Source organism: Cydia pomonella, chromosome 13 (genome assembly GCF_033807575.1).
Source record: "Cydia pomonella isolate Wapato2018A chromosome 13, ilCydPomo1, whole genome shotgun sequence".
Lineage (NCBI taxonomy): Eukaryota > Metazoa > Arthropoda > Insecta > Lepidoptera > Tortricidae > Cydia > Cydia pomonella.
Window position 1 is genome coordinate 9,649,376 of NC_084715.1, and position 11,825 is coordinate 9,661,200.

The following is an 11,825-nucleotide window of genomic DNA, read 5'->3' on the forward strand; positions in this document are numbered from 1 at the left end:
ACGACAAAGAACTGTCAAAGAACCATAGTACCAACATAAGCAATTTAAATAGTGTAGTACACTACATGCTTGCGTTTCTTATCGATATCGATAAAATGGGGAGGGTTGAAATATAGACTCTTGTCTACAAATTTTGTACTCGAAATCAAGTTAGGATCGAGTCCACATTTAAGTTGTATGTTATATAGTGGATAGTTCTATGAGTGGACTAATACATGGTCGAGCTTAATGTGGACTCGATTTTTTTTTTAGAACTCCTTGTTGTTTTTCACCACTAGGAAGGATCAAAGTAGCACTTTTTTTCCTTAGTGATGTGAAAAGCAGTATGTAAATTTATCACGTGGTAGCAAAAATATGTCCACCTTAGGGTGGTATTCCACCTATCCAATTTCTTGGTCCAATGTCATTGCGTCTCACTCTGTCATTAATCAAAATGTGAGACGCAATACACATTGGACAAAGAAATTGCATAGGTGGAATACCACCCATAGGCGTTAACACTTGAATCCCTCACTACGCTAGGATTCTATTTTAGAATACCTCGTTACACTAAGAATGTAATTATAAAATCCTTCACTATTTTTTTTCTTAATTTTTTTTTAATTAAAAGCACTATTTTCAAAATGATCTGGAGATTTCAATAAATGTAACTTTTCGATGGGAAGATGTATCAAGTCTTCGTTCCCAACAAAAATCCACTGCCTGCATCTGAAAACATACAGCCTTGGTTATGTACAGTTTATATTCCAAGTGTTTGCTAATGAGATGATCAACTGATTATTTAGCGCTAATATGCATCTATAAATCATGTTTTTTTGGCATCCAATTATCAACAACCCTTTATCAATGCTCTAACTTTTTATGTATTTATATGTCTGTTAATCATGAGAACCGGTCCGGCCTACTGGGCAGTAACCCTGCCTATGAAGCCGATGGTCCCAGGTTCAAATCCTGGTACGGGCATTTATTTATGTGATGACCATGCATATTTGTTCCTGAGTCATGTGTGTTTTCTATGTATTTATATGTATATATCGTTGTCTAAGTACCCACAACACATGTCTTATTGAGCTTCCTATGGGATTAAGTAAATTTGTGTAATAATGTCGTATAATATTTTTTATTGATCACAAAAAGAGAGATTAATTTACTTACATTTCAGATTAATATATTAAATAATTACTAGATTTTAAAAAATATGTTAAATAATGACCATTAATGCATAGACGATAGATAATTTTCCACTGAAAATCTTCGACGAATTAATTTTGTGTCATATTGCATGCAAGTTCTCAGGAAATTTCACATATTTTATTTAATTACTTACACTGATATACAAATAAACATACAATTATCGATAGTTTTAGTACATCCCTAGTTCACAACTAAAAATAATATAAAATATCAAATTTTCGATGTGTTTAAAGCCTGCTGCACCAAAATAAGGTCAAAAGTATCTAAAGCAATACGTACCGGTCTTTATCCAAGGGAAATTTCGCCATAAAATCCCTTTTTTCGTGATTTTCTCGAGTGGCTCGCTTGCCACATATTTCACACTTAGTAAACCGTTTTCTCGGTGGCATTGTAACAAACTCGTTCTTTACTCTGATCACGGTTCACTATTTTCGATATTTTCACTAAATAATAAAGAAATTGCACGAAATACCCGAACAAAACATTGAAGCCTTCATAACAAACAAAACAATTAGGCTGACAGTTGACTTGATGTAAACTTGACAGAATAAATAGCACTGACGTTTTATTTTTCTTCGTTGGCAAAGATTTGCGAAACAAGTTCCATACAAAACTTATTTTGTTCCTAGTTGCGTCAGCCTGGCTGCCAGTAATACTAATAGAGGCAAGAGCCGAGAAGAAAGCCTTTTTCCATCAAAATTGGGTTAAAAATAGTTGGAGGCATATAAAACTTTTATTCAGTGGAAAATCAGCAAAAACGCCCAGTCTTTCTTGGAAACCGTGTTTGTAGCTTACTTCACTGAACTGGCGAATAAGTGCCTACAAGCCCAGCTCGCTTTGGTGCAATTATTCGAAGTTAAAACTGTAATCCACCAGTTTGAAAATTGTACTTTTACTGTTTTGACACAAAAAGTTTTGTTTTTTCCTCGCAATTGTGTTGAAAAACGTCGTATGAAATGAAACGCGTGTGCATTGGTCATTACCCACATCGGCTTTCTTATTGCGCGCTCGCTTACAGCTCGCGCGCACAATATCGCCTCGTGTGTAATGACCAACTTTGCACACTTGTATCATAATGTACTATTTAACACGTCTTAATCAAGAGCAAAGGCAATGAAAAAAATCACTCAGTAACTAGACTATATTTGCGAGGACAGAGGTATTTGCTAATAAATAAATATAAATAAGCAATTTTTCGGTTTTTATGTTGTAAATATAAGACAATAATCATTATTATTGGCAAAACACCTTTTGCCATCAAATTATTTCTATTTTGATACTATGTTGTTAATATTAAATAAAAATAAGGTCTCTGATTAGCCTTTTACCACAGTATTGCATTGATACATCCGGTGTATATTACATGTTTTGTTATAATACTAATCAATTAAATGTTGTAATTAATTAAATAATAACAAAAGTATTTATAAACGTTTAAAAGTGGTTTAAAGTGTAGTTTGTAAAGTGTATTTGTTTGATAATAGTTATTACATGTTTACTCTACACTTGTAACATTTGTTTAATTTTACAGTTAAAATTCCTTAGATCCGTTTTCTTTGCTCGTAAATGTAGTTCTTCCCGCATTTTACAGCTAAAATTTTTAGCGACAGTAAATTGACATCGTTATACCCGTGGACAATTTTATTTTGATTTCGACTTGTGCCTTTTATATTGAGTGCTTTTCCTAATACATTTAAAGTAAATCGATTGTGAGGAAAGGATACCTACAAATTGGATTAAGGTTCTTGCTTACCGAAGGTTTCGTTTAATTTGGTTAAAAATGCTTTAAAAAATGTGAATCGGAGATGACGATCTCCGATCGGAGATATACCTATTGGTTCTTTACCATTACTAAATTGGATAAGTATGTCAGAAAATACAGATTCTTTGTTTTACCTTAAAATGTTACCTAAGATTAAATGTCTGTCGAATTTGAACGAAAACCTACTGTCACGTAAAATGTTTATAGACATTTTTGGACGTTTAGCACATTAATTTGTTTAGAAATATGACCTTTTACCATTTTAGTAATAAAAATTCGGTAAAAACATATTTCTTTAATTTTTTACCGGGAGTTAAGGTTTTTTTCCTACTCTAAAAGAATAGTCTAGAGCAATAACATTCATTGATGCAAATAATATTTCTTCAACTGTAAATAAAAAATAATACCGGAGGCGTATTCTCAAACCTATATAATAACAGGTTATGAATTTGATCTGGATTTGTTTTTGATATGATTTGTCAGTGTCAAAAGATCAAAACTGTTAATTCTGTCACTGACATATCATATCCATAACGAATCCAGATCAAATTCATAACCCGTTATTACAATCAAAATACGCCTCCCGGTGTACGATTTAGAAATATTCATAGCTTGATATTTCTGACACAGAGACGCATACACTAACAAAGCAAAAAGATGCATTTTTAAACGTGTCATTCGCAGACTGCCTCAACCAAGAAATAAAGAAAATGGACTTGGTAAGATACTCGTAAATCTACACTCATAACTTAACTGTCAAATGTATGTTTAGATGTCCAATTTGTTTCTCCACGGGCTACTAGATAACTAGTTAGACCAATATGACTCTGCCACGATTTTAACAGCACTGACGTATTTTTTAGAAGTTTGACGTTTCAAATAACACTTTCTTTAATTTAATCGTTATTTACTCGTATTACAATAATGTGGATACAAATTCAATTATATAACTCTACTATAAAACTTAAAACCTAAAAATAAATAATATTAAACTTAAAATATAATACTTACTAAAAAAAAACACTTGCACGTCTGTGTGCTATAAAACTCGCTGCAAAGTTATCTTGATCTGACTCTAAAACAGATTGATTTTGCCACATGCAATAAATGAAAAATTTATTACGTGGGTATAATTAAAAAATATAGGTTATTCATTCAAAAAATATAGGTTATCATTGTTATCAATCAAAGAAAATAGGACCAGTACCCCTAGTGTAAATTTATTCGATATCGAAACGTGACGTACGCGTTTACGTTGTCTCATTTTGTATGGGATTTTGAGTTGCCAAAACCGTCCCGCTTGGCGCGCTGTTTCTAAATCCCATACAAAATGAGACTTAACGCAAACGCGTACGTCACGTTTTGCTATCGAATATATTTACACTAGGGGCTCTGAACATGTGTCCGCTACTGTGGGCCATATAAGTTTGTTTACCACCGACTTAGCAAAAAATTAAATGTACACAACTTTTTGGCCCTAGATTGTAACCGCTTGAATAATTTTAAACCCCCTTTTCATGCCGCGAGCTTGGTGCCATATCCTGCATCTCTAGATGAAGTTTTAGGCTCCAAGCACTTGTCATATCGTCATGCACAAGACAAGTGCGGGGAAGCGAAAAATTGTGCCCTACTAACTGGGGCTTGCCTACCTTTATGTCTAGGATTCTATCTGTGCGATTTTAAGGTCTAGGTTAGTAGATATAATATTTTACCCATTTTTTTATAGAATATCTATTTACTGAAACAAGTGGTACTTATCTAGCATATTATATTATTGCTATCATAAAAGCTATAGCGCTTATTTTTTACATGTTTATGCGACCTGATGATCTTACCACCGCGACATAACCAGCTGACATTTTTTTTTAACTAACAACAGCATCTGAACTATCATTTGACAAAGTATCAAACGGGAGGTGATGACATTTATTTTTGTTTTACGTGTTTCAGTGGCTGCCATTCTTCAACCCACCAACGGAGCGGCAGCTGACGTCCACGAGGGTTCGTCATACCTAGCCGTTAACCACTACACGAGTTTTCAGCCGGGAGGCGATTGGTCATGGAAATTGTTCCTGGCTCGCGGTCTAGTATTGCAATGATACACCGGCCGCGCCCGCAAAACCGCGGTTTTAGTCGCTCGTCAATCAGGGCCTTTACGCGTAACTCACATCGTCGTATTGGTACCGTGCATGGTGGGGGTAAGTAAAGCGATCCCAGCGCATAAGGTGGTAAAAATTAGAACTAACTGCGAATAGTGTCTTTAACATTTCGTACAAGTTATATGAAACTAAAATGAAACTTTGATTTACGATTAATCCTGAAATTATAATTTAAATTGTATGTTGTAAGGGACCATTGTAATCTGTATAAAATGTTTAATATAACTAACGTATTTATTTTGATAATTATTAATTCTGTATTCGTGTAAATAGCTTTGTAAATGCCCAATACTATGTGATCTTTATCTAGAAGTTAAGAATGGGTATAGTAAGTTATCCTTAAAAGATAGACATTGAATATCACGGATTTTTTTGTAGACCCATGAAATATTGACAACCTCACCATACATTGTCTTGTTCTAACTCAAAGGGATTAGGTAGCGTTTTCGATTAAAACTCCCAGCCAGCGTGATTTTTACCGACAACATCATTATATTTCAATCAATTTACACAAAACCTTAACGAGTTATATACCTAAACCTTCCTCAAGAATCACTCTATTGATAGATGAAAGTCGTATGAAAATCCGTTCACTAGTTTTTAGTTTTGGAGTAGTTTTATAAGGTGTAGTGCATTGACGTTTTCCCCTAGACTTGCGGACGCTAGGTTGCATGACAGTCGTGCAAATAGCGAATAGAGTAAAACCCAAGTCCACTATCATAAAAAACTCCCAGAAAATGCATTGTTCTAAATCTCTCTGTCACTCACAAAGTAAACCATAGAAAAGTCTTTCATGGCTAAGTATTCAGATGGAATTGGCGTTTCGGAACATTGAATGATCTCACATAGTGAATATTCTGAAGCACTGAACAATATGGGTAGGAAGGTTTTTACATGGTTTTTACACTTTTTACCTGGTTGATTTTTCTTTTTGAACAGATTTGTATGGTCATAAAGAAAATGACAGACAGTAATGTTTGCCTCAATTAGTAAAGTATGTATATAGGGTTTGCATTGACAAAAGTTGTCGTGACACTCACATTATGACGACCCCTGTCATGAAGCTTGTTAATAAATATACAAATAATAAAGTACCTAATAAAACTAAGTGAAGTGAAATGAAAAAAAAATCTCATGCTCTGAAAGTAGGTTGTTGTTGTTCTAAAAAGTGTACAGAAATTGATACGTTTGAGCGTTTTACTTTCGCAGTACGTTTTTTTCTTTTATATAACGGAAAACTAATTGTTTTGATATTTAATGGATTTGATGTACAATTTCCATTCTGATATTTAAAACCCATTCCATAAATCACGTAAAATTTTCCTAAATTGTTAATTGAACCCTCAAGAAATAAGTACTATAAAAGTTTATACTTAGTCATGTTTGGTTAAATACACATGTACTATATACATTTACATGTACTTTTCACCAAAAGTAAGAAGGTGGTAGTTTACCGCACTATCACTAGTGCGATAATTACGCAACTGTGTCGAACATTTAAAGGGCCATATGTTCGGTAAAACGTTGTAAGTAAGTGTAATCTTACAACTTACAATATCTTAAACAAATGTGGCATGTTTGGAAATAAATGAACAAGAATTACGAAATTATCAATTTAATAATAATGTTTACTTTATATTTAAAAGAAACTCCATCTCATACAAATATACCGAGATTGCCCTCCAATCTCATCGCACAATAAAACCACCATACAGATTTTTAGTGTTCCGTACAAAACTTTCTTCACGGAACACTTATTTTACATGATTTTTTTACATATTTTCGAACGTCAAACTGCTTTGAATATTTGAAAAAAATTCACTTTTATTGTCTAAAAAAAATTATTTTGTTCAAGCACTAACAACATGCGGCGTTCGTGCTAGGAAAATCTCTAGGTATACTAATTGGCAACTCTTCGGTCGTGTTTTAATTTATCGCCACTCGTTGCATATTTCCTATCTTTCGCACTAGTATAGTAATGTACTATTGTATACTTTTATACAAGTTTATTCATTTAATTAATCGTATGGCGCATTTACATCAACATTTCAAGCAATAAGTAGCTAAATTAAATAATTATAAATCAACATTCATTGTCCCGAGACGAGAGATTGCGTCATGTGTTAATTTAAACAGATCTTCTAAGGGAGCTGAGTAAGAGTGCAGAGGGCCTACCGCAAACACCGAAGTTGGTAACTTACGGGTATCTTTCTCTTTTACTCTAATTAAGGCGTAATTAGAATCACAGAAAAAGATGCCCGCAATTTGCAAACTTCGGTGTTCACGGTAGGCCCTCAGAGGGCTGCGCCGTATACATAGACCGCGAGCCAGGAACAGATTTCCATGACCAATCGCCTCCCTGGCGATAGCTAGTATACTGGTTAACGGCTATGTATGACGAACCCTCGTGGACGACAGCTGCCTCTCCGTTGGAGGGTTGAGAAATGGCAGCGTAAGGGTAAAAAAAAAATTTGTCGTCGCCTCCCGTTTGATATATTGTCAAATGATAGTTAAGATGCTATTGTTAGTTAAAAAAATCGTCAGCCGCTTGTATCGCGGTGGAAAAAACGTCAACTGGTCCCATGAACATCTAAAAAATAATAGCTTTAACTTTTTTGACAGTAATAACAAAATTATGAAACTTTGCATGTAGCATTTCACCAGGCGTTTCAAATAAACGGATTACGCATTACGCATACTTTGTGGACATAAGTGGCAGTGGTAGGCGCGTATTTTTACATGTTCATGTGACCAGCTGACGATCTTTCCACCGCGATAGAACCGGGTGACGGTTTTTTTTATATAAAATAGCATCTAAACTATCATCTGACACAATATCAATCGGAAGGCGATGACTGAAAAACATTTTTTTACATGTTCACGTCATCAACCGACGGACTTTCCACCGCGATACAACAGGCAGACTATTCTTCTAATTCGTGATAGCATCTAAACTATCACCTGACAAAGTATCAGCCGGGAGGCGATGACTGACGATATATAGTCCTGGCCCGCGGTCTAACAGAGCCGAGTCCCTGTTATACAATTAACTAATTCGTTATTTTAAACACGATATTTATGTACCTACGGGTTCACACAAAATGGTAAGTACATTAGGGCAAGTGTAAAATTAAATTGTATGTTTTTGGAAAGAACTAAGGACATATGAACGCCACCTAATCCAATTGGTTAACATTTGACTCAGTTACCGAAGGTCTTTGTACGGAGCGTGAGGGCTCACATGGCGTATAGAATACGTAAACTGTTTAATGTGTACTTTGAGAACTGAGACGTCATATTAAATATGAGCATTTTTAGCATTAACTCCGTAAAACAGCCAACCCATATAATTTTATTATACCTAACATCTGATTTTGTCTCCCTCACGTATGTACGAACCTTTAATGTCAATTGGAACATGTTGCCAGCATTATTACACGTCAACTTTTGTCTTACCCCAACGCACATTAAAACACTTTTTATTCCTAAATATTCTAAATAGGGACCGTGCGCGTTGGAGGGTCTGCTATCTTGTGGTCTGAATCGGAACCATAAACAGGCACATTTTTACACGTCAAGTGTTTTCTTGTGCATAGTAGGTTCTGCCATCTTGTGGGCTACATCGGAACAATAAAAATCACATTTACGCTTCGCGCCAAAAATCTTACAGCTCCTATGCTGCCTCCTACAGTTCATGCACGCTCCCTATAGGTTTACTCTACATTCTATGCTGATACCGATTACCGACACATTAATTCCACCCCGAACGAAAATTTCGCTACTAAGCGGGAAAAACTTGCTACGCCCTACGGGGTAGCGCTACGAGATTAGCGTGCTCGTAGTACCAACACATCTCTGCTGCGACACCATATCGCGCGCGTGACTGATTCGTATATTTCTAATTATATGAATTAGAGAGAGATGAATATACAGATCTAGAATGACACTTATTATGCATATCTATGTATATTCTAGACCATAAAAAGTGAATAGGTGTCGACGTTTCTTAAATTATATTACTTTTAGATGACTGTTAAAGCTATGTGCTTACTGTTAAGAGGAAATACCAGATGAGCTCCTTTTCAAAATTGAGAAGTTTAGGTAAATAACTCCATCGCGCTTACAGGGACGGCTCCTAAAATTAGTGCGATGATGATAACTGCTGCTTAGGCGAGAAATCCTGTGTAAAAATCTCAAAAATCGAGGTTTTCTTTTCGACATTTTCCTCCTCCCAAAGTTAACCAATCAGAACGAAATTTTGGGAACGGAATGAGACAAAAATTATCTGTGTCTAACCGTTTTGATTTTTGCGTTTACTGTTGGCGATTTTGTATGATACGCGGCGCATTTATTTGACCGTTTTTAGGGTTTTTTGAAGTAACTTAGTTCTTATAAAAACTAAAAACAAGAATATCAAAGAAGCAAAACGGACACAGGTACGTATTAGTAATATTCAACTCATTAAAAAAATCATCCAGGACCAAAATCCAGAGAGGAAAATGACGTGCACGTTTGTATGTAAAAATTACCACTAATGTTTCCCCTTAACTATTAAGGCGTAGTAAATGGTGTAAAGTAAACATTAACTGATAACAATTCGTAAAGAAACTGTCATATCTTACGAATAAAAACCCTAAATAAATCATTTAGTAGACTAACAGCCCAAGACGTAGCTCAGTTGGACGATAACGAAACTCATAAAGTCCATGTATTGAATGTAAAACGAATGTCATTCGCGCGTTCGGTCGCGAATAGCGCTATAAAGTTACTTATAACAAACCGTCAATGGGACCTGAATAGTAATGAATTTGAAAAGAAATGACGGTTAGTAAGAAGTTATTACGCTTGTAAAATATATTTACAGTACATATGGTGCTACTTTACCGCACTAGTGCGAAAATCAGCATATTAGGTTACTGTGTCGAACATTTAAAGGGCCATATGTACTGTAAAAAGTTGTACGATACATGTGCGAATAGGTAATTCGCAACTCGCGTCGATTTAAAACACTCCCTTCGGTCGTGTTTTAATTTATCGCCACTCGTTTCGAATTTCCTATTTTTCGCACTTGTATCGTAATGTACTATTACAGTACATATGGTGCTACTTTTCCGCACTAGCGCGTAAATTAGCACATTATGTTCCTATGTCGAAAACTTAAAGGATCATATGTACTGTAAAACGTACGATACATGTGCAAATAGGTAATTCATAACTCGTGTCGATTTAAAACACTCTTCGGTCGTGTTTTAATTTATCGCCACGCGTTATGAATTTCCTACTTTTCGCACATGTATCGTAAATAATTATTTCTTCACACCAGCCGGTAAAGGCTCTCTTGATTGTTCAAAAACTGATGAGAATGTTGCATCTTATCACATGTGTGGCAAAGTAATCACTAATCAGATGCAAATGTTGAGTGGTTTCCTTATGTTGGCTGGTAGAATTGACATTCAAATAATGATTTTGAATGATAAATATCTATTTAATACCTAACATTCATTTCGAAATGATTTGGTTTGACTTTTTATTTGATTGGTTGGATTACCCTTGGAAGATATAACTAATTACTTATAACTAGTTATATCTTCCAAGGGTAATAGGGTATAAGGGTTTTTTAATATAAAAAATACCGGGTATGGAGTCAACTGAACCGCATACGAACAGGTGTTGGAAACTGTGCCCACCATTGGCATAAATGGGGCTGGTGTGACTCCCCTCAGTGTGTGTGTGGTGACCCTGAGCAGACGGTCGAACACATTGTTCTGGAATGCCCTCTCACCAAATTCAAGGGACGGATTGAAGACCTCGCGAACCTTAGTGAAAGGGCCATCGAGTATCTGAAGAGTGCAAACATCAATCTCTAGATTAATATCTAACTTAAATCCAGTAAAAATGCCATACGATAAATAAATAATATAAAAAATGTAAATGAATCAGGAAGTAAACTATTAATAAAGTAATGTAGTAAAGGTGGTGTCGAGTAGTGTGCCAGATTGTAGTGTCACAGAGCCAAATAACCCAGGCAAATACCCATTCACAGGTGATTATGATATTCCGAGCAAAGTTTTCGTAACGTTATTTTGTCAAATCAACACCATAAAAAGTGAAAAAGTTGGTTTATACAGTTCATTATAAGTTTTTCTTCAATTGTGTGCTAATATTTCATCATATTAGCCAATAATTTAGAATCTTTTGTGTAAAAACCTAAACTGTTACTTTATGCTAGGGCTTGACAAAATGTTCATATGACTGTATCGATAACTCGTCGGTATATTAATAGGTATGAATTATTTCTTCACAAGACATCATAAAGATATTAACCTTTATAGCCGACTTAAAATAATAACGATGGTTATAATATAATTTTTTTTAAGGTGCATATGTTTAGGGGTAAATTTAAACTTTACTTTCCAACACAGTACTTACATTTTAGCCACTTTTCCACGGCTTTGCCGCTAACACAAGACTGCGTATACTTGTACACAGCGTATACACAGCCAACCCAACTTGTCAGTAGAAAGAGGCACGAAATTCAAATTTTAAAATAAAAATAAAATTAAAGGTATTAAAAGCGCTACTAGGGTCTAATAGTAGTAATAATACTCATACCTATAACATTTTTTCTAAAACAAACACATTTTAAAAAGTAGGCGATAAAGCAGTCAAACACCGATAGATTATTTTATTGATAGGTTGTAACTTGACAT